Source organism: Oncorhynchus kisutch, linkage group LG5 (assembly GCF_002021735.2).
Source record: "Oncorhynchus kisutch isolate 150728-3 linkage group LG5, Okis_V2, whole genome shotgun sequence".
In the NCBI taxonomy this organism is placed as follows: domain Eukaryota; kingdom Metazoa; phylum Chordata; class Actinopteri; order Salmoniformes; family Salmonidae; genus Oncorhynchus; species Oncorhynchus kisutch.
Genome location: NC_034178.2, coordinates 61,183,487 through 61,208,129, shown reverse-complemented (window position 1 = coordinate 61,208,129; position 24,643 = coordinate 61,183,487). Strand labels below are relative to the sequence as shown.

The 24,643-nt window shown below is 43.1% G+C and overlaps 1 long non-coding RNA gene and 1 pseudogene across 1 annotated transcript; one reads left to right on the top strand and one right to left on the bottom strand.

Moving 5' to 3' along the window:
* Positions 1-9,519: 9,519 nt before the first annotated feature.
* Positions 9,520-15,027, bottom strand: LOC109891635 (ellis-van Creveld syndrome protein-like; annotated as a pseudogene).
* A 1,076-nt stretch (positions 15,028-16,103) lies between these two features.
* On the top strand, positions 16,104-19,650 carry LOC109890290 (uncharacterized). Its single transcript, XR_002255395.2, has 5 exons — positions 16,104-16,220; positions 16,450-16,634; positions 18,698-18,796; positions 19,106-19,171; positions 19,463-19,650. It is a non-coding gene; the product is annotated as an uncharacterized LOC109890290 (long non-coding RNA).
* Positions 19,651-24,643: the final 4,993 nt, after the last annotated feature.

The window sequence follows — 24,643 nt, the reverse complement described above, 5'->3', positions numbered from 1 at the left end:
TACGGTCTGACATACCATGGCTATCAGCGAATCAGCATTCAGGGCTCGAACCACCCAGTTTATAATATAATCTAGATCTCATCTTTGCCCCTGTTAGAGTGCTGCTGCTGAAGGCCCTTGGTGATGTCTTTGATCTGAGACTAGTAGCTGGTGACCAGAGCACTAAGCGAATCCCTGGTCACATATACACTGCGAGGCTACCACCGTCAGCTGACTCTACACATACACAAAGCATAAATAATGAGAATAGATCACATATCCCATCTATGCCAAATGGTTGGTTATTAAAACACATATAGGCCTAGGCCCCTCATTTTTATTTGGTTTTGGTCATTCAACTTTAATCCAAAATGATCACATGGGCTGTAGTTTTCCCATGTCTGGCCTAGGGGGTAGAGACTAGGGCAGCATTTCCCAAACTCGGCCCAGGGGACCCTAAGGGGTGTGCATTTTGTTTTTTGCCCTAATACAACACAGCTGATTCAAATAATTAACTAAATTAATCTATCAAATGTAAAGCCCTTTTTACATCAGAAGATGTCACAAAGTGCTTCTACAAAAATCCATCGAGAAAACCCTGCACATCATCATCTCATCATCAAACTTTGATTATTTGAATCGGTTGTGTAGTGCTAGGGCAAAAACCAAAACATGCACACCTTGGGGTCCCCAGGACCGAGTTTAGGGAACAGTGGCCGAAGGATGAGGCCAAACGATCTGGTACCTTCCTGCTGTGGTCAGGTTGGGGCGGGGACCTGGGAGGGGCCTGATCCATCTGCTGCCAGAGGCCCTGGCTGAGGGCGTGTCCCACCAGCAGCTGGGCGTTGGCCTGCAGGAGCTCCGCCCCCATCTCCAGTTTCCTGCTGGAAACTGTGGCCAGTCAGCTGCGTCTCCAGTCCCAGGTGCGTCTTGGCGATTCAGGCACTGAGATCCTGTTGGAGGGAGAGATGGAGACATAGGGAGGTGGGTGTCAGACCACAGTGACAAGGTGACAGGGACATCTTGACAGTCTCAAACAGAGCCATAGTTGGACGGAGTATAGCGAACATTAGAAACATCTTCCTAATACTGAGTTGCACCCCCCCTTTTGCCCTCAGAAGAGACTCAGTTAGTCAGGGCATGGTGTCTACAAGGTGTCGAAAGCATTCCAGTAGGATGCTGGTCCATGGTAACGCCAATGGTTTGCACAGTTGTGTCTAGTTGGCTGGATGTCCTTTGGGTGTTGGACCATTCTTGATACACACGGGAAACTGTTGAGCGTGAAAAACCAAGCAGTGTTGCAGTTCTTGACACAAATTGGTGCGCCTGGCACCTACTACCATACCCTGTTCAAAAGCACTTAAATATTTTGTCTTGCCCATTCACCCTCTGAACGGCACACATACACAATCCATGTTTCAATTGTCTCAAGGCTTAAAAACCCTTATTTAACCTGTCTTCTTCCCTTCATTTACACTGATTGAAGTCGTTATAACAAGTGATATCAATAGAGTCATAGCTTTCACCTAGATTCACCTGGGCAGTCTATGTCATGGAAAGAGCAGGTGTTCTTAATGTTTTGTATACTCAGTGAATGCCTCTAAAGCAGTTTGTCAATTAATTCCTTGGGGGGGGGATCTTAGAGTGTCCACTAACACACCTGATTCAACTAATCAAGGGCTAGGCAATTAGACATGTTTCCGCTGGGATGGAACAGAAATGTGCACCCCCTTGGAATGGTTTGAGGAAACTCTTGTTACGGTTCTCTTCCGTCGAAAGAGAGTCGGACCAAAATGCAGCGTGGTTAAATCGATACATGTTTAATGAAGAATAAACACTAACAATACAAAACAAAAAACGGAACATGAAAACCTATACAGCCTATCTGGTGACAACTAACACAAAGACAGGAACAATCACCCACCAAACACTCAAAGAATATGGCTGCCTAAATTTGGTTCCCAATCAGAGACAACGAGAATCACCTGCCTCTGATTGAGAACCGCATCAGGCAACCATAGACTTTGCTAGAACACCCCACTAAGCCACAATCCCAAAACCTACGAAAAAAACCCATACATAAACACAACACAAAATAAACCCATGTCACACCCTGGCCTGACCAAATAAATATAGAAAACACAAAATACTAAGACCAGGGCGTGACAGAACCCCCCCCCCCCCCCAAGGTGCGGACTCCCGGCCGCACATTTAAAACCATAGGGGAGGGTCCGGGTGGGCGTCTGTCCTACCCTCAAAACTTGAGACATCTGTGGCATTGTGTTGTGTAACAAAACTGCACATTTTAGAGTGGCCATTTTATTGTCCCTAGCACCTGTGTAATCAGCTTCTTGATATGCCACACCTGTCAGGTGGATGGATTATCTTGACAAAGGAGAAATACTCACTAAAAGGGATGTAGACACATTTGTGCAGACAATTTGAGAGAAATACGCGTATGGAAAAAGGGACCAACAATTTACATTTTTGTTTAGTATAGTTCATTATTGTTGTAAATGTAAGTGGAAGTGTTACTGGACCTGATGCTGAGATTTCGTCTTGGTTGGGCTGACTGTTGCCTGGGTCTGGTTCACTAGAGCCAGCAGGGACCTGAAGTCACTCTGAGACAGCACCTTGAGCTTGGACAGCCTCATCTCCTTCAGGATCCTCAGGCAGAAGTGTCTGGCCAAAAAGTGCCTCTGCACTACAGCTAGCAGTAGTTACTGTTTCTTCTCGATCAACATCCCCTCGTGGCTGGGATAGAATAGAACAGAACAAAATATAACAGAATAGTGATAGGTCAATATGCCCAAATGCATATCTTGTCATTGATTTCAAAGATACTGAATCATATTATGTACATTAAACACATTGTATTAAATCTATTAAGTTGTCAATGATGAATATTCTATTATATATTTTGGCACACCTGCCAGGCAAAAGCATGGATTGATGTGGCTCCCTGGTTCACCTGTGGGCTCCTGAGTGGTGCAGTGGTCTAAGGCACTGCATCTCAGTTTCAAACTACAGTCCCTGGTTCAAATCCAGGCTGTATCACATCTGGCTGTGATTGGGAGTCCCATAGGGTGGCGCAAGGTTGGCCCAGCATCGCCAGGGTAGGCTGTCATTGAAAATAAGAATTTGTTCTCAACTGACTTTTCTAGTTACATTTTTTTATAATAATAAATTCAGCACATACCTCTGTCTGACCACCAGGCCTCTGAGGATCTTCAAATGCTGTTCATCTTGGTGTCTGAGGCAGGCCAGGGCCACCTCCTCACGCCATACCTACATTGGGTCAAACAGAAATACAGTATTAAAACCAGGGGCGTATTCATTAAGGCACAACGTAGCAAAACGTTTTATTATGGAAAGCAAAAACAAGTGGTTCTTATTGGTCCAGGTATTCTCTCCCTGTTTCATTCCGTTTTCTTCAGTTTGGTACCTAATGAATATGACCCATGATGAGATAAACCTGGGGCCTGTTCAGTGGACTGTAACGTTACAGAACGTCCAGATAGAAACGTATTGAGCAGAAAGGATGTCTGTCAGGTCAAATAAGAAATTGAGTCAGCTCTATTCATTACATTTCTAGGTCTGGAAGAATTCCTACCTGTCCATCTTGTTCCAGCTGAGCCCGTAGGCCCTCCAGTTGCCGTTTCGCATTGGCCTCTGCCTGCTGCAGCAGTGCAGCCAGGTCACCATCTTGATCCAACCATAGCCTCTGATCCTGGTCTGGCATGATGCCTCTGGAGATACAAAAGCATGGGTGATATACTATGAGAAATAAGAAAGACCAGTGCTACAAGACGAATGCTGACTGGTTGGGGCTATTGGCTAGGATATATCAATTGACAAAAACCAGGGGACTCCTCAACCTCTTTGACAAGGTAGAATGAAGTAAACAGTACAAAACACATACAATAGGTTAAAAAGTTGGGTGGTGTCATGTAAAAATCTTCCCAGCGCGAAATAGTTCCCAATCGTTCTGATTGTGTTGTGACTGTGACGTCATGTTGTCATATTGTGACGTTAGGTGGGTGCTACACGAAATACACTATATATACAAAAGTATGTGCACATCCCTTCAAATTAGTGGATTTGGCTATTTCAGCCATATCCGACAGTTGTATAAAATCGAGCACACAGCCAGCCATGTGTCATGACTGTCCTGTAAGGATCCAAATAGGTCAGATCAGCTTAGCAACAAATTACTTCCAACAGAACCTCTCTCACCCACAGAGAGGGGATAAGGGAACTGGTGGGAGTTGACAGCTCACAACCTGTTGTAAATCAAGGACAGAACATTCACATATCTCCCTCTCCAATGATCACCACAGGAATGTGCCTTTGTTTCACAGACACTTTTCCTGCCAAAACTCTAACACTTTCTAAAACAAATACTGGAAAAATATTTCTAACGTAGAACATGGGGAATGGTCAGAGGCGACCTAAAGAATAATAATGTAATTTCGGTTGTTATTTTGTGATGTCATTAAAAATGTTATAAAGGATATACTGTAACTTGAAAAGTACACACACTATATGTGTGAAGTGTCCTTCCGATGCATTGTGCATGAAATATGATGAGTGTTTTTGTTAAGAGAGGGATGTGATTTTAGAAACTATAAGAGGAAATTGTTTCTATAACTTTGTTCAAGTAAGTATTCAGTTGAGTGAGGTCAGAGAGTGTGTCAGCCTGACAGAACCGCCCTTTCGAATGAACTGTATAAAAAAAGTTGGTTAAGAATGAACATATCAGACTAGAAAGATGTGGAGCTGCAGCTCACATCCAAAGTGGTTCAAACTCTGAATCTCAACACGAGGTAGAGACGATAAAGTCACCTCCTGGAGAATCACTGGTACTGCTGATTAGCTGTCCTAAGTAAAGTATCTAGAGAAGCCAATTTAAGTGGGACCATTCTACTACTCTTCTCAAATCACCTTAGTATGCTATTCTCATCACCCCACTGATAACCATTGACACGGCTGGCTAGCCTATCTTCAAATAAGCATCTTATTTGGAAGTAGAGAATGGAAGTAGAAAAAACTCTGTAACCGGATACCGGATGACAACAGAGGCTGAACTCCATTTCCAAGGCGGCCTGGTCCGACAGGTATACACGAAGAACCAAGGCATTTACATGTAAATACATTTTTATGATTAGGGGCGGCAGGGTAGCCTAGTGGTTAGAGAGTTGGACTGGTAACCGGAAGGTTGCAAGTTCAAACCCCCGAGCTGACAAGGTACAAATCTGTCGTTCTGCCCCTGATCAGGCAGTTAACCCACTGTTCCCAGGCTGTCATTGAAAACTCTAAGTTTAAACTCTAAGACATTTAGAGTTTAATTTGGGAGATTGTAACTCTTTAAAGAACTACTCTCGTGGTGCCGCAAATTCTAATGAGTCAATTGTTACATAATTAATTTAATCAGGTAACAATTAAAAATAGTTAGTTGATTCGATAAGTAACAGATTAATGAAAGTAAAGTCACGACACATGCAATCTCCATAGACAAACATTGTCAGTAGAATGACCTTCCTGAAGTTCTCAGTGACTTTCAACGTGGCACCATCATAGGATGCCTCCTTTCCAACAAGTCAGTTCAACAAATTTCTGCTCTGCTAGTGCTGCCCCAGTCAACTGTAAGTGCTATTACTGTGAAGTGGAAATGTCTAAGAGCAACAGCGCCGCAATGTGGTAGGCCACACAAGCTCACAGAATAGGACCGCTGAAGTGCGTAAAAAACATCTGTCCTCGGTTGCAACACTCACTACCGAGTTCCAAACTGCCCCTGGAAGCAACGACAGCACAAGAACTGTTAGTTGGGAGCATCATGAAATGGGTTTCCATGGCCGAACAGCTGCACACAAGCCTAAGATCACACTGCGCAATGTCAAGCTTTGACTGGTGTTATGTAAAGCTCACCGCAATTGGACTCTGGAGCAGTGGAAACGCATACTCTGGAGTGATGAATCAAGCTTCACGATCTGGCAGTCCAAAGGACAAATCTTGCCGGATGCCGTTAGAACGCTACCAATCCATAGTGCCAACTATAAAGTTGGGTGGAGGAGGAATAATGGTCTGGGACTGTTTTACATGGTTCGGGCTAGGCCCCTTAGTTCCAGTGAAGGGAAATCTTAATGCTACAGCATCTAGACAATTCTGTGCTTCTAACTTTGGGGAAGGTTCTTTCCTATTTCAGCATGACAATGCCCTGTGCACAAAGCAAGGTCCATACAGAAACGGTTTGTCAAGATCGGTGTGGAAGAACTTGACTGGCCTGCACAGAGCTATGACCTCAACCCCATCAAACAAGTTTGGGATTAATTGGAACACCGACTGCTAGCCAGGGCAAATCGCCAAAATCAGTGCCCGACCTCACTAATGCGTTTGTGGCTGAATGAAGTAAGTCCCCACAGCGATGTTCCTACATCTAGTGGAAAGCCTTCCCAAAAGAGTGGAGGCTGTTATAGCAGCAAAGGGGTGATTAACTCCATATTAATGCCCATGATATTGGAAGGAGATGTACAACTGAGCAGATGTCCCCATACTTTTGATCATGTAGTGTACCATTAATGACAAACTACCCTCCAAAGACCCCAGACTGCCACTCTACCACCCTGATGCAGCTCCAAGTCACTGCTCTGCTTCTTTTGTTTCAGAAGATTTTTTAAATGTAACTAGGCAAGTCAGTTAAGAACAAATTCTTATTTACAATGACGGCGTAGGAACAGGGGGTTAACTGCCTTGTTCAGGGGCAGAACAGATTTTTACATTGTCAGCTCAGGGATTCGATCTAGCAACCTTTACGGTTACTGGCCCAACACTCTAACCACTTGGCTACCTGCTCTTGATACAACTGGAGAGGAAAATTGAACTGTTAAACCTGAAGCATGCAGCTATCAGGAGCAATTAACAATGTAATGTAATGAGATGGATAACTGTTATAGACTTACACAGAGGTGGCACTCATCCAAAGTAGACTTTAAAGGGAAGTGATTGAATAGATCAATGTGAGCTGTAGTTTACTACTACTATTGTTGTGGCACTGGACATATGACAGGGAACGAATGAGCCTACTAAAAGAGAGATATTGACCTTCACAAATTTCTGTGGGTCACTGTGAGTCTGTGCAGAATCCAAGACACGGCTTCTCTCCTTCGCTTGAGTCCTCAAGAGCTTCTTCTTCTTGGAGTCGATCTTCTTGCACTTTTCATACTGAAGTTCCTTGGTCTTTATCCTGCATTCTGCAACATGTAGTTTTGATCACAATGCTACTACACTAAGTTGCTGATTCGGCACAGAATATGACCAGTTTAACACAATTCACTTCATTCTTCTGTGTATCATTGTGCACTTACCATTTATAGTCTAGTAGTACATTTCATTACTACAAATGTACTTATGATGGGGCTGCAGGTAGCCTAGTGGTTGGATGCATTGGGCCAACGACTGGAAGGTTGAAGGATCGAATCCCTGAGCTAACAAGGTAAAAATCTGCCGTTCGACCCCTGAGCAAGGCACTGTTTCCTGGGCACCGTAGATGTCGATTAAGGCAGCCCCCGCACCTCTCTGATTCAGAGAGTTAAATGTGGAAGACACATTCAGTTGGACAACTGACTAGATATCCCCCTTTCCCTATGTCAAGACTGTATTACTATACAATTATATTTTATTTTGGTTTGCATTGGTGCTCTCAAAGACTGATCACTTGAGACTTCCATACATTTATTTGATTCAATCTTGTTAGCAATGGAGAAGAGGCTGTAAAATGGGATATTTTAAGACACCAGTTCATTTAAGATGAGGAACTAGGCCACATAATACTGAAAGATTGCCACCATATTCCTCAGGAGGGACGTCCAGCAGGGTATTACAGAATTACACAACTTCCCAGTGGGCATAACTGCTTGCAAAGACGTCATTATGATACTATGTTCCAAATTCTACCCTCTGGGTACTGATTTCACATGAACTAGAATGCTAATCTACTACACAATATTTGACCTGATATTGAATTCAAGGAGGTCACTCTTTTGTTAAAAACACACACCAGTTTCTTTGCTTCACCGGTTGGCTATTTGAAGTTGGTGGCCCGCGAGAACAATAATGTGTCAGGAATCCCCCGGTTAGCAGTGTACATACAGATTAACGAAAAACGTGTGTGTGTGTGTGTGCCTGCTCCTGCGAGTATGCATCTGTGCCTGTGTCACGAGTCACCTTCACTGCAGAACTGGAGCTAAAGCCCTTTGTCTGTGGAGCGACACATACAGTACTTACAGTTTCCCACCAAACTTTAAGATCTTTTTTGAAGAAAAAAAATCCCACAAACTTCAATTATCTATTTTTTAAAGTTTCCCCATAAACTTAATTCCCCCCATTTAAATCAAGTCTTACTTGCCTGAGCAAATAATATGGGTCAGACTTGGCGGTTCAATTTGTATAATGTGAATTACGTTTTCATGTCTTCATTTAACACACCGTGTAAACATTCACAGTGCAGGCTGGAAAAAGTATGTGAACCCTTGGATTTATGTGAACCCTCCTTTGGCAGCAATAACCTCAACCAAACGTTTTCTGTAGTTGCAGATTAGACCTGCACAACGATCAGGAGGAATTTTGGACCATTCCTCTTTACCAAATTGTTTCAGTTCAGCAATATTCTTGGGATGTCTGGTGTGAACTGCTCTCTTGAGGTCATGCCACAGCATCTCAATCAGGTTGAGGTCTGGACTCTGACTGGGCCACTACAGAAGGTGTATTTTCTACTGTTGAAGCCATTCTGTTGCTTCACCCAACTTCCGTTGAGCTTAAATTGGCAGACAGCCTAACATTCTCCTGCAAAATGTCTTGGCGAACTTGAGAATTCATTTTTCTGTCAATGATAGCAAGCTGTCCAGGCCCTGAGGCTGCTTAAACCATGATGCTGCCTCCACCATACTTTACAGTTAGGATGAGGTTTTGATGTTGGTGTGCTGTTCTGTGCATTTTCTTCTCCACACATAGTGTTGGGTGTTCCTTCCAAACAACTCAACTGCAGTTTAATCTGTCCACAGAATATTTAACCAGTAGCGCTGTAGAACATCCAGGTGCACTTCAGATGTGCAGAAGGGTTTTTTTGGACAGCAGTGGCTTCTTCCGTGGTGTCCTCCTATGAACATTCTCCTTGTTTACTATTTTACGTATCGTAGACTCGTCAACAGAGATTAGCACATTCCTGAGATTTCTGTAAGTCTTTAGCTGACACTCTAGGATTCTTATTAACCTCAATGAGCATTCTGCGCTGTTCTCTTGCGGTCATCTTTGCAGGAGGGCCACTCCTAGGGAGAGTAGCAACAGTGCTGAACTTTCTCAATTTATAGACAATTTGTCTTACAGTGGACTGATGAACATCAAGGCTTCTAGAGATACTTTTGTAACAATATCCAGCTTTACGCAAGTAAACAAGTCTTAATCTTAGGTCTTCTGAGATCTCCTTTGTTCGAGGCATGGTTCAAAAAATATTTGAAAATAAAAAATAAGCTAAGGACCCTGGGATTAAACACCTCCCTCTGCAGCTAGAGGATGCCCCCATTCGAGCATGCCCCCATTCTCATTGACAGGGCTGTAGTGGTGTAGGTTGAAAACTTCAAGTTCCTTGGCATTCATATCACCAATTAACTGACATGGTCCAAGCACACCAAGACAGTCATGAAGAGGGCACGACGACAAAACCTATTCCCCCTCAGGAGACTGAAAAGGTTTTACAGCTTCACCATTGAGAGCATCCTGACAGGTTGCATTACTGCCTGGAATGGCAACTGCTCGACCTCTGACAGCAAGGCACTACAGTGGGTAATGTGCACGGCCCAGTACATCACTGGGGCCAAGCTTCCTGCCAACCAGGACCTCTATACCAGGCGGTGTCATAGGAAGGCTCTAAAAATTGTAAAAGACTCCAGCCACCCTAGCACAGCAAGCGGTACCGGAGCACCAAGTCTAGCTCCAAGAGGCTTCTATTTTACTGCTGCTCTTGAATTATTTGTTATTCTTATCTCTTACTTTTTTAGGTATTTTCTTAAAACTGCATTGTTGGTTAAGGGCTTGTAAGTAAGCATTTCACTGTAAGGTCTACTACACCTGTTGTATTCGGCACGTGACAAATACATTTTTATTTGATTTGACATTACATAGCAAGTATTATCGATAGAAATGGACAAAAAAGCTTATATCATGTCTTATAATGCTATATGGGGATATAATAGGCACTATAAGAGAATTCATAACAGATTATGAATATTTGGCTTAGTTTGGTAAAAAACAGTAGGATAAATACACATGTAGGTAGAGTCCATTCTCGCTTTTTTTCTCCTTTTCTTTAAAGAGCTTTGTCTCAACAGACCAGTCAGTCAATGCATTATGAACAGTTAGCATTATAAATAGTTTGCTAGTGTGTGATGAAATAAAGAGGTCACCCACCACGCATTTCTCCTTCAGGACCTGTGAACAGTGTTGCTGCATGTTCCTGCAGAGCCAGACAGTATGGGCTGATCCTGCACTCAAATCTACAATGATAACAGCTACACTAGAAACAGCTTGTATTTACAGTAGAACCCATTAAAGGTACTCAGAAATATGACATCATCATACACAGCTAGAATTTTGATGATCCAGTCCAAGGGATAGTTTATCTACATTAAAGTGAGGATTGTCTATACACTCTTATACACCCCATGGGAGAAACCTTTGAGTAACCCTTTTGGGTTCCATGTAGAAACCTTTCAACAGAGGGATATACATGGAACCCAAAAAGGTTCTCCCATGTGGATAGGCAAATAACCTTTTTGGATCCGTTTTATCTAAGATTGAAGAATGATTTCATGGTAAGAAAAAACACATCTTAATATGTAATTTCTCTGAATTATCCCTTTAACTGAATATCTATCCCACATCAGCTCACCCTGTCTGAGAGACTGTGCAGGGGTAGTGGGCCACCCGGGTGAAACTCTCGTTCTGGAGGCTCTTGGGGACCAGCGAGGAGATTAACTGGCTGCTGTCATCATCGTCCTGGCCATGGTTCAGTGACCCCGCTAGAGTCAGATGAGGACACTCCTTTGGGGAAGATGGGAAGCTTGGAGTGCTCGTGCAGCGATGGGATGGAGGCTCCATCCTCTAAGGGCTGTCGTTGGGAATTGACATTAAAGGGACAGTTCGCATCAAAGTCAAAGTTTGCCAGATGTATTCAGTCCTATTTAATGTGGTCTGAAAATGGAAAATTCAGCCATAGACTGCTTTCAAGGAAAGGGAAATAAAATAGGTATTTGTGCTGAACTATCCCTTGAGCCCCATCCCATGCTCTTGGAATGAAGGCAAAATTACCTTCCAATTGGGGTTACAATCTGGATAGATTTGGTTAGAACATTTTATAGCTTCTGTGGTATGAAGTCTGTAATATAAACAGATATCCTGAGTGGCATAGCGGTCTACCGCACTGCATCTCAGTGCAAGAGGCCTCACTACAGATCCTGGTTTGATCCCAAGCTGTATCACAACCAGCTAGGTTCGGGAGTCCCATAGGGATGTGCACAATTGGCCCAGCGTTGTCCGGGTAGGCCGTCATTATAAAATAAGAATTTGTTCTTTACTGACTTGCCTAGTTAAATAAAGGTTAAATAAAGGATCTTACTCTATATTTCTGGTTGATGGGGTACACCACCTTTGCCTGTGATGCAAAAGCAGCCACATCGCTGTTCAAGCGTGGCTTCTTCTTTTCCTGATAAATTAATAAACACAGTGAATTGTTATGGAAAGTCAATGAAAGCCAAATCAGCTTTTATTTACACATACTGTCTGTTATGGTTTAGTTTTTCAAACAACAAACACTTGTTCTCATTTGAAGCTGACGTTTATCTCAATCTCTTCTTGCTGACACAGTCACTTTGGTTGTTCTCCCTATCCAGGTCGTCTCCCTCAAACAGTCTTCTGGCATTATAGCCCTGGTGGAAAGGAAGACAGTTCAACTATCAGTGCATAGATTACATGAATATGGAAAGGGGGATACCTAGTCAGTTGATCAACTGAATGTATTCAACTGAAATGTGTTTTCCGCATTAAACCCAACCCCTCTGTATCTGAGAGGTGCGGAGGGCTGCCTCAATCGACATCCACGTCTTTGGCGCCCAGGGAACGGTGGGTAGCATTTCGCTACACCCGCTATAACATCTGCTAAACATGCGTATGTGACCAATACAATTAGATTTTAACTGCCTTGTTCAGGGGCAGAACAATAGATTTTTACCGAGGTGTATTCAAAAGGACTACTCCTGACTTTAAGTTGTTAAAACCTGTTTGGGAAAGGCGTGCCGCTAGCGGGACACCTCGAAAACATCTGGTGAAATTGCAGAGCGCCAAATTCAAACTAAATTATTATAAATATTTAACATTCATAAAATTCCAAGTGTAATACATTAAAATAAAGCTTAACTTCTTGTTAATCCAGCTGCTGTGTCAGATTTCACAAAGGATTTACGGCAAAAGCAAACCATGCGATAATCTGAGGACAGCGCCCCGCATACAAACACATGAAAAACATATTTCAACCAGGCAGGTGCGACACGAAAGTCAGAAATAGCGATATAAAACATGCCTTACCTTTGATGATCTTCTTCTGTTGGCACTCCAAAAGGTCCCAGTTACATCACAAATGGTCCTTTTGTTCGATAATGTCCTTCTTTATATCCATAAAAACTCAGTTTAGCTGGCGCGCTTCAGTCAATAATCCACCCAGTTTCCCTCCATCAAAATGCATACAAAACGAATCCCAAATGTTACTAATAAACTTTAGGTAACCTAATACGCAAATAAACAACAAATCATTTTTATTTTCTTTGCCTGAGAAAAATACCAAAGAACACGCTCTCCTCCATGCGCTTGGAAACACTACAGCCAAAATGGAAGCCACCAAGAAAAAGTACTTTTTTTTTCTCCAAAAACCAGCCTGAAACTCTTTCCAAAGACTGTTGACATCTAGTGGAAACCCTAGGAACTGTAATCTGGGAGGACTTGGCCTTATTTTTTTATTTTTTTATTTCACCTTTATTTAACCAGGTAGGCTAGTTGAGAACAAGTTCTCATTTGCAACTGCGACCTGGCCAAGATAAAGCATAGCAGTGTGAGCATACAACAAAGAGTTACACATGGAGTAAACAATTAACAAGTCAATAACACAGTAGAAAACAAAGGGGGGGTCTATATACAATGTGTGCAAAAGGCATGAGGAGGTAGGCAAATAATTACAATTTTGCAGATTAACACTGGAGTGATAAATGATCAGATGGTCATGTACAGGTAGAGATATTGGTGTGCAGAAGAGCAGAAAAGTAAATAAATAAAAACAGTATGGGGATGAGGTAGGTGAAAAGGGTGGGCTATTTACCAATAGACTATGTACAGCTGCAGCGATCGGTTAGCTGCTCAGATAGCTGATGTTTGAAGTTGGTGAGGGAGATAAAAGTCTCCAACTTCAGCGATTTTTGCAATTCGTTCCAGTCACAGGCAGCAGAGTACTGGAACGAAAGGCGGCCAAATGAGGTGTTGGCTTTAGGGATGATCAGTGAGATACACCTGCTGGAGCGCGTGCTACGGATGGGTGTTGCCATCGTGACCAGTGAGCTGAGATAAGGCGGAGCTTTACCTAGCATAGACTTGTAGATGACCTGGAGCCAGTGGGTCTGGCGACGAATATGTAGCGAGGGCCAGCCGACTAGAGCATACAAGTCGCAGTGGTGGGTGGTATAAGGTGCTTTAGTGACAAAACGGATGGCACTGTGATAGACTGCATCCAGTTTGCTGAGTAGAGTGTTGGAAGCCATTTTGTAGATGACATCGCCGAAGTCGAGGATCGGTAGGATAGTCAGTTTTACTAGGGTAAGCTTGGCGGCTTGAGTGAAGGAGGCTTTGTTGCGGAATAGAAAGCCGACTCTTGATTTGATTTTTGATTGGAGATGTTTGATATGAGTCTGGAAGGAGAGTTTGCAGTCTAGCCAGACACCTAGGTACTTATAGACGTCCACATATTCTAGGTCGGAACCATCCAGGGTGGTGATGCTAGTCGGGCATGCAGGTGCAGGCAGCGACCGGTTGAAAAGCATGCATTTGGTTTTACTAGCGTTTAAGAGCAGTTGGAGGCCACGGAAGGAGTGTTGTATGGCATTGAAGCTTGTTTGGAGGTTAGATAGCACAGTGTCCAAAGACGGGCCGAAAGTGCTATAATAAAAGTGCTATAATAAAAGTGTCCTGGGGGTTTCGCCTGCCATATCAGTTCTGTTATACTCACATACTTTTCTCTAGAGTGTTTTCTATCCAAATCTACCAATTATATGCATATCCTAGTGTAACAGTATAAATTTAGACCGTCGCCTCGCCCATACCCGGGCGTGAACCAGGGACCCTCTGCACACATCAACAACAGTCACCCACGAAGCATCGTTATCCATCGCTCCATAAAAGTCAAGGCCCTTGCAGAGCAAGGGGAACCACTACTTCAAGGTCTCAGAGCAAGTGAAGTCACCGATTGAAACGCTATTTAGCGCGCACCACTGCTAACTAGCTAGCCGTTTCACATCCGTTAGTTACACTAGCATATTCTGGGCCTGAGTAACAGGCAGTTTACTTTGGGCACGCTTTTCATCCGGACATCAAAATACTGCCCCCTATCCCAAAGTTAAACAGTTACAACGCATTGGTTGAAATAGTGCTAATATTACATTGATGTTTGCCAAATAGTGTGCTTATATGACTGTACTGTTATTGAATATTGCTGTTAGTATTCTCAGTGCAGTATTTGGCCATTTCAACCAACATGCTATGACACAAACTAATAATAATCACCTTTACAAACGTATTGTCGAGTTAGAAGCATAGGCTTTAGGTTAAACACATACAGAAGGGCTCCTGCTATGATTCCATAAAACCCCCGCATACATATCCTGTAAATATATGCAGAGATTCGGCAAACTGAATCAAGACGTTATTGGAGCATTCAGTAATCATATACTGGTCATTCATTTGTTGATAATTCCCTGGTGCAATGGAAGAAAATAGCCGAAAAACACGCGCATTTCTCCAGAAAAAGATTTTAGGCTCGGTCTGAAAGAATGAATCAGGACAACAACTTAATCTGATCATGGATAAACATCGCACAGCATTGCGCTACAGAAAACAACCATAAAAGTTACTTCTAAAACCTTTTTATGGTAGAGAAAGTAATAACTTGAGGTATGACACAGCAAATAACAAAACAACAATATACTAAGGCACCAAGGTTACAAAGTACCTTTTTTTTTAGATTAACAGAGTCGATGTTTCACCTATGGCGTATTCAAACAATTATTGAACAGATTTGATGATACGCACGTTAGGGTGGAGCTTGTCATTTTCTCTCATAGTTTTGGGGAAGTCTGACCAGGGTTTTTACAGTGGACAAACTGTTTAGCCTACTGTTTTTTGTCTATTTTCCTTGACACATTTGTTTTATATAATATAGCACAATGTCGTGTTATCAGAGAACAATTACAATGTTGACGTTGTATGTGCAACTTTCGGTCACAGTAGCAGGAGAATGAAAGATGTAACGGATTTCAGAAGTAGTGAAAGTTTTAGGACACAAACGAATTCTTCAGGTACATTTCTTCATGGAAGTCACTGTATTCTCTATTTTCAACTAGAATATAGGCATATATTTCGGATGCAACGTCTACAACACCTCCCTTTTAATTTGTATGGGTTCTACAATGTAACCCATCATGAAACTCCATGCCATTCACACAAGCTTACAAACAATTACAATGGCAAAGTCACAATAATCACAAGAAAGGCTTCAGATCAAAGTCTACGTTGAGACCGAAGGGAGCAAGAGTTAAATAAGTATATTGTGACTTTGCCATTGTAATTGTTTGTAGCTTGTGTAGTCTAAAATGAATCTATGATCGTTTGCTATCCATTTGTTTTTTGTATGCTGTTCTTTGTATGCCATTTGAATATTTGAGAATTAATCAATGATATTAGGCCACTCTTGGCCATGATTAGACACCTGTGTGTCTTTTGACACTATATAAACGAGTCATCCCGCAGTGTTTGTGATTATACCCTGAGGATATTACATTTTTGCATCTGAGCTCCTAGAGTGTGCGGCTCTCCTTTATCTTCAGAGTGATGCACAGCCATCAGCGTTTGGACTCACATTTCACAAATTTGCCCAGGTAAATCCTTTTGACTGTGTAACGGACAGGCTTCCTTTGCTTATTGCTTGTTACTGTTCATGTAGACCGGCTTTGTGGTAGTCTATACGTGTGTCCACGCGACATTTGTAGTCAAAGTGGAAGACTTCACAGCTATCGTATCATGTCCTCAACACTATATATATTTTTCTCTCGCTCTCTCATGTCCTCATATATTGCACTATTATCTATATGATCCTTTGGGACACAGGTGGAGGCGGGGACTGATTTCCCCCATCTGACGTTCTTCCTGCTCACCCACAACATTTGGCCTCCAGGGGGCACCAACCTGTCTAAACTGGCCATCAGGGACTTCGTATCTGAGATAGCACCCTTTCAGAGTGGGGGAGATGGTGGTGAAAGGCTTCGAGACCTTCACCATCGACTCACTTCCAGGTATACAGTACCAGTCAAAAGTTTGGATACTCATACAAGTTTTTTTTTTTTTTTTTACAATTTTCTACATTGTAGAATAATATTGAAGACATCAAAACTATGGAATCATGTAGTAACCAAAGTGTTAAACAAATCTAAATATATTTTATATTTGAGATTCTTCAAATACCCACTCTTTGCTTTGATGACAGTTTTGCCCACTCTTGTCATACTCTCAATCAGCTTCAATATTACTCACTGGTCACCATGGCAACACCCACTCGTAGTAAGCGCTTCAGCAGGTATATTTTACTGGTCATCCCCAAAGCCAACACCTCCTTTGGCCACATTTCCTTCTAGTTCTCTGCTGCCAATGACTGGAAAGAATTGCAAAAATCACTGAAGTTGGAGACTTATATCTCCCTCACTAACTTTAAGCGTCAGCTGTCAGAATAGCTTACCGATCTCTGGAACTGTACACAGCCCATCTGTAAATAGCCCATCCAACAAACTACCTACCTCATCCCCATATTTGTTTTTGTTGTATTTCTACTTTTTATTTTTTATTTACACATCCTCATCTACACATATCACTCCAGTGTAAACTGATAAATTGTAATTACTTATTTATTGCCTTACCTCCTTGCTTCATTTGCACACACTGTATACAGATTCTTCTATAGTGTTATTGACTGTACGTTTGTTAATCCCAGGTGTAACTCTGTGTTGCTTTTTGTCACTTTGCTTTATCTTGGCCACGTCGCAGTTGTAAATGAGAACTTGTTCTCAACTGGCCTACCTAGTTAAATAATGTTGAAATAGAAAATGAGGAATGCTTTTCCAAGCATATGCTTTTGGCTGATTTTCTTTTTTCCTTCACGCTGCGGTCCAACTCTTCCCAAACCATCTCAATTGGGTTTAATTCGGGGGATTGTCGATGCCAGGTCATCTGATGCACCACTCAATCACTCTCCTTCTTGGTCAAATACCCCTTACACAGCCTGGAGGTGTGTTTCGGTTCATTGTCCTGCTGAAAAAAAAATGATAGTCCCACTGTGCGCAAACCAGATGGGATGGCTTATCACTGCAGAATGCTGTCATAACCATGCTGGTTAAGTTTGCCTTGACTTCTACTTAAATCACAGACAGTGTCACCAGCAAAGCACCACCACACTATACCACCTCCTCCTCCACACTTCACGGTGGGAACCACACATGCAGAGATCATCCGTTCACTTACTCTGTGTCTCACATACAGACAGCGGTTGGAACCAAAATTGTCAAATTTGGACTCATGAGACCAAAGGACAGATTTCCACCGGTCTAATGTCAATTGCTTGTGTTTCTTGGCCCAAGAAAGTCTCTCCTTCTTATTGGTGTGCTTTAGTAGTGTTGGTTTCTTTGCAACAATTCGACCGTGAAGGCCTGATTCACGAAGTGTCCTCTGAACAGTTAATGTTGAGATGTGTCTGTTACTTGAACTCTGTGAAGAATGTATTTGGGCTGCAATCTGAGGTGCAGTTAACTCTAATGAACTTATCCTCTGCAGCAGAGGTAGCTCTGGCTATTACTTTCCTGTGGCGGTCCTCATGAAAGCCAGTTTTCTTGATGGTTTTTGCGATTGCACTTGAAGAAACTTTAAAAGTTCTTGACATTTTCCAGATTAACTGACTTTCATGTCTTAAAGTAATGATGGACTGTCATTTCTCTCTACTTACAGTGCCTTGCGAAAGTATTCGGCCCCCTTGAACTTTGCGACCTTTTGCCACATTTCAGGCTTCAAACATAAAGTTATAAAACTGTATTTTTTTGTGAAGAATCAACAACAAGTGGGACACAATCATGAAGTGGAACAACATTTATTGGATATTTCAAACTTTTTTAACAAATCAAAAACTGAAAAATTGGGCGTCTAATAACCTGTCTAATAACAGATTAGGTTCACTTTTGTTTTCTGTTTCATAAGGTTCTGCTAGTGTGTCCCACTGAACAGGACCTCAGGCTCCACTTGAACTATCAAACATGACCATTGTGAGAATGATTATAATATTGATTTTTACATTGGTTTGGTTGTGTTTCTACAGCTGGGTCTCATTATGTTTTGACGTATACTGCCCTCATCAATGGTCACGAGTGAAATTCTGGACCTGTCAGCCCTCCTAATGTTCTCCAATGCCTCACTGGTACTGAACTCACACTTATTTTTTCATATTTAACTTGCTCTTTTTTGCTTCTCGTCATCTGAAACACTTTACATTACTGTACATAGGCATCAGAGGAGGCTGGTGGGAAGAGCTATCGGAGGACAAGCTCATTGTAAGGGCTGGAATGGAATTAATGGAACAGGGTCAAACGTGGATTCCGTGTGTTTGATACCATTCCATTAATTCCATTCCAATCTTTACAATTATCTCATTCTCCTATAGCTCCACCCACCAGCCTCCTCTGATAGGCATTATTTCAGGGTAACTTTAACTGTTCTCGCTCCACAGAATGGCGTCAGTATGTTTGGTCCAGTGGTGGCTAATTTAACACTAAGGGTGAAATCCATGGACAAGGTAACTTAGTATGGACTTTTTAATACAGTAGCCTGCCTCACCTTACAGATGTTTTATTACAGTTATCAGGTCACAGGTTTGGCCATGACCCTGATACTAATTTCCTTCTCTATATTGAATATTATGTAAATATCTCATATGACCTACTTTCAGAGTCACCCCAATCACAGTGTCCACTTTGCTGACTTCTTTCGTAGCTCTGTTTTTCCCGTGATTTACTCCTCCCGTGTATGATAGTGAGGCAGGCAAAAACTAACGACGCCTTTTGCCTATTCCCTGCATGTACTTTAGCCTATCGGATTTCCTGTTATCTACCCATTGACGGATTTCCCCCAGACTACGTTACTAGACTTTTCCCTGCCTGTACGGTTGTCCTTTTGGACCAGTGTGTATGACCTAACTGCCCCTGGACCCAGCTACCTGCCTCCTCCTGTGGTCCTTTGTAATAAACACCTGCTGCGCCCTGCGCTTGAAACCAGCTCTCTGTCTCCCCTCGTGTTCATTACAATTGTGTCTTATACTCTAGGCTTATATGATATATTTATATTCTGACTAGACTGAAGTAGTTGCAATTTAGTCAGCATCATTATGTCAGGATGCTTAGAAGTTAAGGTACAGCCTGCTGGGGGCTACCTCCAGTCTGGAGAGCAGCCATGTTCAGATGTACAAGGATGTGATCGCCACCCTGCTGGTCACGCTGCGCTCCCAGAATCACATGTCCCAGCAGGCTGAGCAGCGCCTCCTGAGCGTGCTTCACAGCCAGCTGAAGGGCATGGAGGTCAAGCTGAAGGAGGCGCACGTGGCGCATGGCAGCCCAGTGTAACCTGGAGACCATGGAGCAGATGGCGGCGGAGCACTGCAGAGAGGCCCAGGAGAAACCCGGGCAGCGGTGCTGTTTCAGCACGCCGGCCAACAGGTACTGTCTGTAGGGGCTATCGCCAATCCAAAAATCACTGGCTCAGGTAGAGATCAATGTGACTTGTGGACAAGAAATTGGTTAAACAGGACAGAAATGGCTCCTACGGGCACAGATGGAGAACCAACCCCCTAGTCCAGGGCTGGCTTGGCTAACACTGTTCCTGGAAAGTGTGGGTGTGCAGGGTTTTGCACCAGCATTGCGCTAACCCCCCCTGATTCAGCTAATAATGCTGAAGACAATGGTTAGGTGATTATTTGAAGCCGGTGTGGACTGGAGCAAAAGCCTGCACACTGAATAGCTCTTCATGGCACAAACAATACATATTTATATTTAGACAGGCTAAATAAAGTATTTCACACTTTTCTTTGACTCAGGTCTGGTTGATTCTCCAGGAGCTCCTCCAATGCAGTGCCCTCCTGGAGAAGCTCCAGCGCACCCTGCTGGCGAGACATGAGGAGGAAGCTGCCAAGGTTCAGAGGCACATTGTGGAGTGGAGGAGAGTAGAGCTGCACAAGATCTTCTCCGAGGAACACGAGGAAGCCACCAGGATGGGCGAGCTGGAGAAGACTGTGGCCAGGAGTCTCCTGCATGACTGCTTCACCTACCAGATAAGCTAGTGAGCCAGAGCCTATATCTGGTTTACGTTCAGTAGGAACAAACAGACGGAAACGCTTTAAAACGGGCAAAAGAAAAAGCATTCATATAGTACATGTTCAGGTTGTGGATATAGTTTTTAGAAATGTTGTGTGTGTGTGTGTGTCTGAATGTTGTTTCGGGCTCGGGGAAATACTGTGAAAAGGAAACTAGTTGTGCTTCTCATTTCATGGCATCTCTTCAATCAATCAAATGTGTATATATAAAGCCCTTCTTACATCAGCTGATGTCACAAAGTGCTGTACAGGAACCCAGCCGAAAACCCCAAACAATGCAGGCGTAGAAGCACGGTGGCTAGGAAAAACTCCCTAGACAGGCCGGAACCTAGGAAGAAACCTAGAGGAATCAGGCTATGCGGGGTTGCCAGTCCTCTTCTGGCTGTGCTGGGTGGAGATTATAATAGAACATGGCCAAGATGTTCAAATGTTCATAGATGACCAGAAGGGTCAAATAATAAAAATCACAGTGGTTGTAGAGGGTGCAACAGGGCAGCACCTCAGGAGTAAATGTGAGTTGGATTTTCATAGCCGATCATTCAGAGTATCTGTCTAGGGAGTTGAAAACAGCAGGTCTGGGACAAGGAAGCACGTCTGGTGAACAGGTCAGGGTTCCATAGCCGCAGGAAGAACACTTGAAACTGGAGCAGCAGCACGACCAGGTGGACTGGGGACAGCAAGGAGTCATCAGGCCAGGTAGTCCTGAGGCATGGTCTTAGGGCTCAGGTCCTCTGAGAGAGAAGAAATAGAGAGCATGCTTAAATTCACACAGGACACTGGATAAGACAGAAATACTTGAGATATAAGAGACTGACCCTAGCCCCCTGACACAAACTTTTGCAGCATAAATACTGGAGGCTGGGACAATGCTGGGGGAAAAGGCCCAAAACATTATACAGACAATGACTTCATCAAACAACACTGTTTCAAGATGCATCAGTGACATGGCAGGAGATGTATTGAAGCAATTACTGCTTCACATACAAGGCAGTGAATTATATGCATTACAGCTGGATGAGTAAACAGACGTGGCGGGCCTGTCCCAGTTCCTGCTATATGTCCATTACATTTATGGGGGGTCAATTAAGGAATAATATGTCCTCTTCTGCAAACCACTGGAAACCAGGACAACAGGAGAGGATATTTTAAAGTACTGGACAGCTTTGTGATATCAAATGTGAGGAATCAGGCTATGCGGGGTGGCCAGTTCTCTTCTGGCTGTTAAGATACTGATGCCCAGGCCTCCCGTGTGGCGCAGTGGTTAAGGGCGCTGTATTGCAGCGCCAGCTGTGCCACCAGAGACCCTGGGTTTGCGCCCAGGCTCAGTCGTAACCGGCCGCGACCGGGAGGTCCGTGGGGCGACGCACAATTGGCCTAACGTCGTCCGGGTTAGGGAGGGCTTGGCCGGTAGGGATATCCTTGTCTCATCGCGCACCAGCGATTCCTGTGGTGGGCCGGGCGCAGTGCACGCTAAGCAAGGTTGCCAGGTGCATGGTGTTTCCTCCGACACATTGGTGCGGCTGGCTTCCGGGTTGGATGCGTGCTGTGTTAAGAAGCAGTGCGGCTTGGTTGGGTTGTGTATCGGAGGATGCATGACTTTCAACATTCGTCTCTCTCGAGCCCGTACGGGAGTTGTAGCGATGAGACAAGATAGTAGCTACTAAAACAATTGGATACCACGAAATTGGGGAGAAAAAGGGGTCAAATTCCAAAAAAAGAAAAAAAGATACTGATGCCCTTTGCAACCACGTACCTATGTGAGAGGGGATTCTCGGCCCTCACTAGCATGAAAACTAAATACAGGCACACGCTGTGTAGAAAATGATGAAGACTGAGACTCTTTCCAATACAACCCAACCCAGAGTTATGTGCATCCTGTCAAGCACACCCGTCTCATTAACCTGTGGTGACTTATTCACAATTGTTGATTAACATCTTGCGTCGAGCCATCCCGGATCCGGGATCGTGAATACAGCCTCAAGCTCATTACCATAATGCAACGTTAACTATTCATGAAAATCGCAAATGAAATTAATATGCTAGCTCTCAAGCTTAGCCTTTTGTTAACAACACTGTCATCTCAGATTTTCAAAATATGCTTCTCAACCATAGCAAAACAAGCATTTGTGTAACAGCTAGCGCAGCTAGCGTAGCATTTAGCGTTAGCATCAGCAGGCAACATTTTCACAAAAACCAGAAAATCATTCAAATAAAATCATTTACCTTTGAAGAACTTCAAATGTTTTCAATGAGGAGACTCTCAGTTAGATAGCAAATGCTCAGTTTTTCCTGAAAGATGATTTGTTTAGGAGAAATCGTTCCGTTTGGTGCGTCACGTTTGGCTACCAAAAAAAAACGAAAAATCAGTCATCAAAACGCATAACTTTTTTCCAAATTAACTCCATAATATCGACTGAAACATGGTAAACGTTGTTTAGAATCAATCCTCAAGGTGTTTTTCACATATCTCTAAATGATATATCGTTCTTTGAAAGCCTCCTCTCTCCTCTCAATCACTGGATGACTGCGTGCAGCTTGTAGATTACGCACCAATTTAGACAAAGGACACCGGGCGGACCCCTGGTAAATGTAGTCTCTTATGGCCAATCTTCCAATGATATGCCTACAAATACGTCACAATGCTGCAGACACCTTGGAGAAACGATAGAAAGGGCAGGCTCATTCCCGGCGCATTCACAGCCATATAAGGAGACAATGTAAAACAGAGCCTCAAAAATTCTGCCCATTTCCTGGTTGAAGTTTCATCTTGGTTTCGCCTGTAGCATGAGTTCTGTGGCACTCACAGATAATATCTTTGCAGTTTTGGATACGTTAGAGTGTTTTCTTTCCAAAGCTGCCAATTATATGCATAGTCGAGCATCTTTTCGTGACAAAATATTGCACTGAAAACGGGCACGTTTTTTTATCCATAAATTAAATGAGCGCCCCCTATATCCAAGAAGTTAACAAATAAGGTTATATATGTAAGATGGCTAAATAAAGAGCAAAATTGTTGATTATTATAATATTATTTGTTCCCTGTCACTGTGACAAAACTCACACATTCTTATGTTTAATAAATGTATCGTATAGTGTGTGTGTGTGGCAGGCTTACAATGATGGAAAAAGCAACATTTGAGAGTGCGCTGACCCTGGTGCTAGAGGAGGTACACAGCTGGAGGTTGAATGTTTGAAGGGGTACGGGACAATAACAAGTTTGGGAACCACTGCACTAGAGAATAGAACTCTTGGAGCAGTTTCTGCCGTGCAACATATGTTTAGGCTTGTGTCTGTCAGTGAATCACACCAGCACAATGTGTTTCTTGTCAGTAAACGCTGAATGCAGTTTGTTTCACATCTTAAAGGCTTATAAGACACATTCATCATGTCAGTTGAATCATGTATTTTGGCTCCTATCAACGGAATTTGAATATGGCCCCTTTTTGCCATTGTAACTAGCTACCTGTCAAACAAATAGCCTGCCACAAAGGCTAGTATTTGAAAGAAACTACAAAGAAATGGTTCAACATAACAGCATTCATTTAGGGATCTAGTAGCAAGCTAAGACTTTATTGATCATACAGGGGGGTGCTGGCATTTCTGTACACATGAGAACGTTTACAGCACTGTCGAAGTAGTGAGACCAATCAATGGGATCTCACTGAGGAGGAAAGAATACTACTTTTGTGCATCATACGTTCCCATCTGCCTATGATACATTGGCTAGGAGCATGGAACACTTCTGTCAACGTCCTGTCTGGCCTGGCCAACATTCTGTTTGGACTCTGTTGTTTATGTGAATAATGCTCTTTGTTTGAGGACGCCTGGCCTGGGACTTGGCCTGTCTATTCAGGGAAGTTCATGAGAACGTTAACTTAAGTAGCATAATATCCATCTCCATCT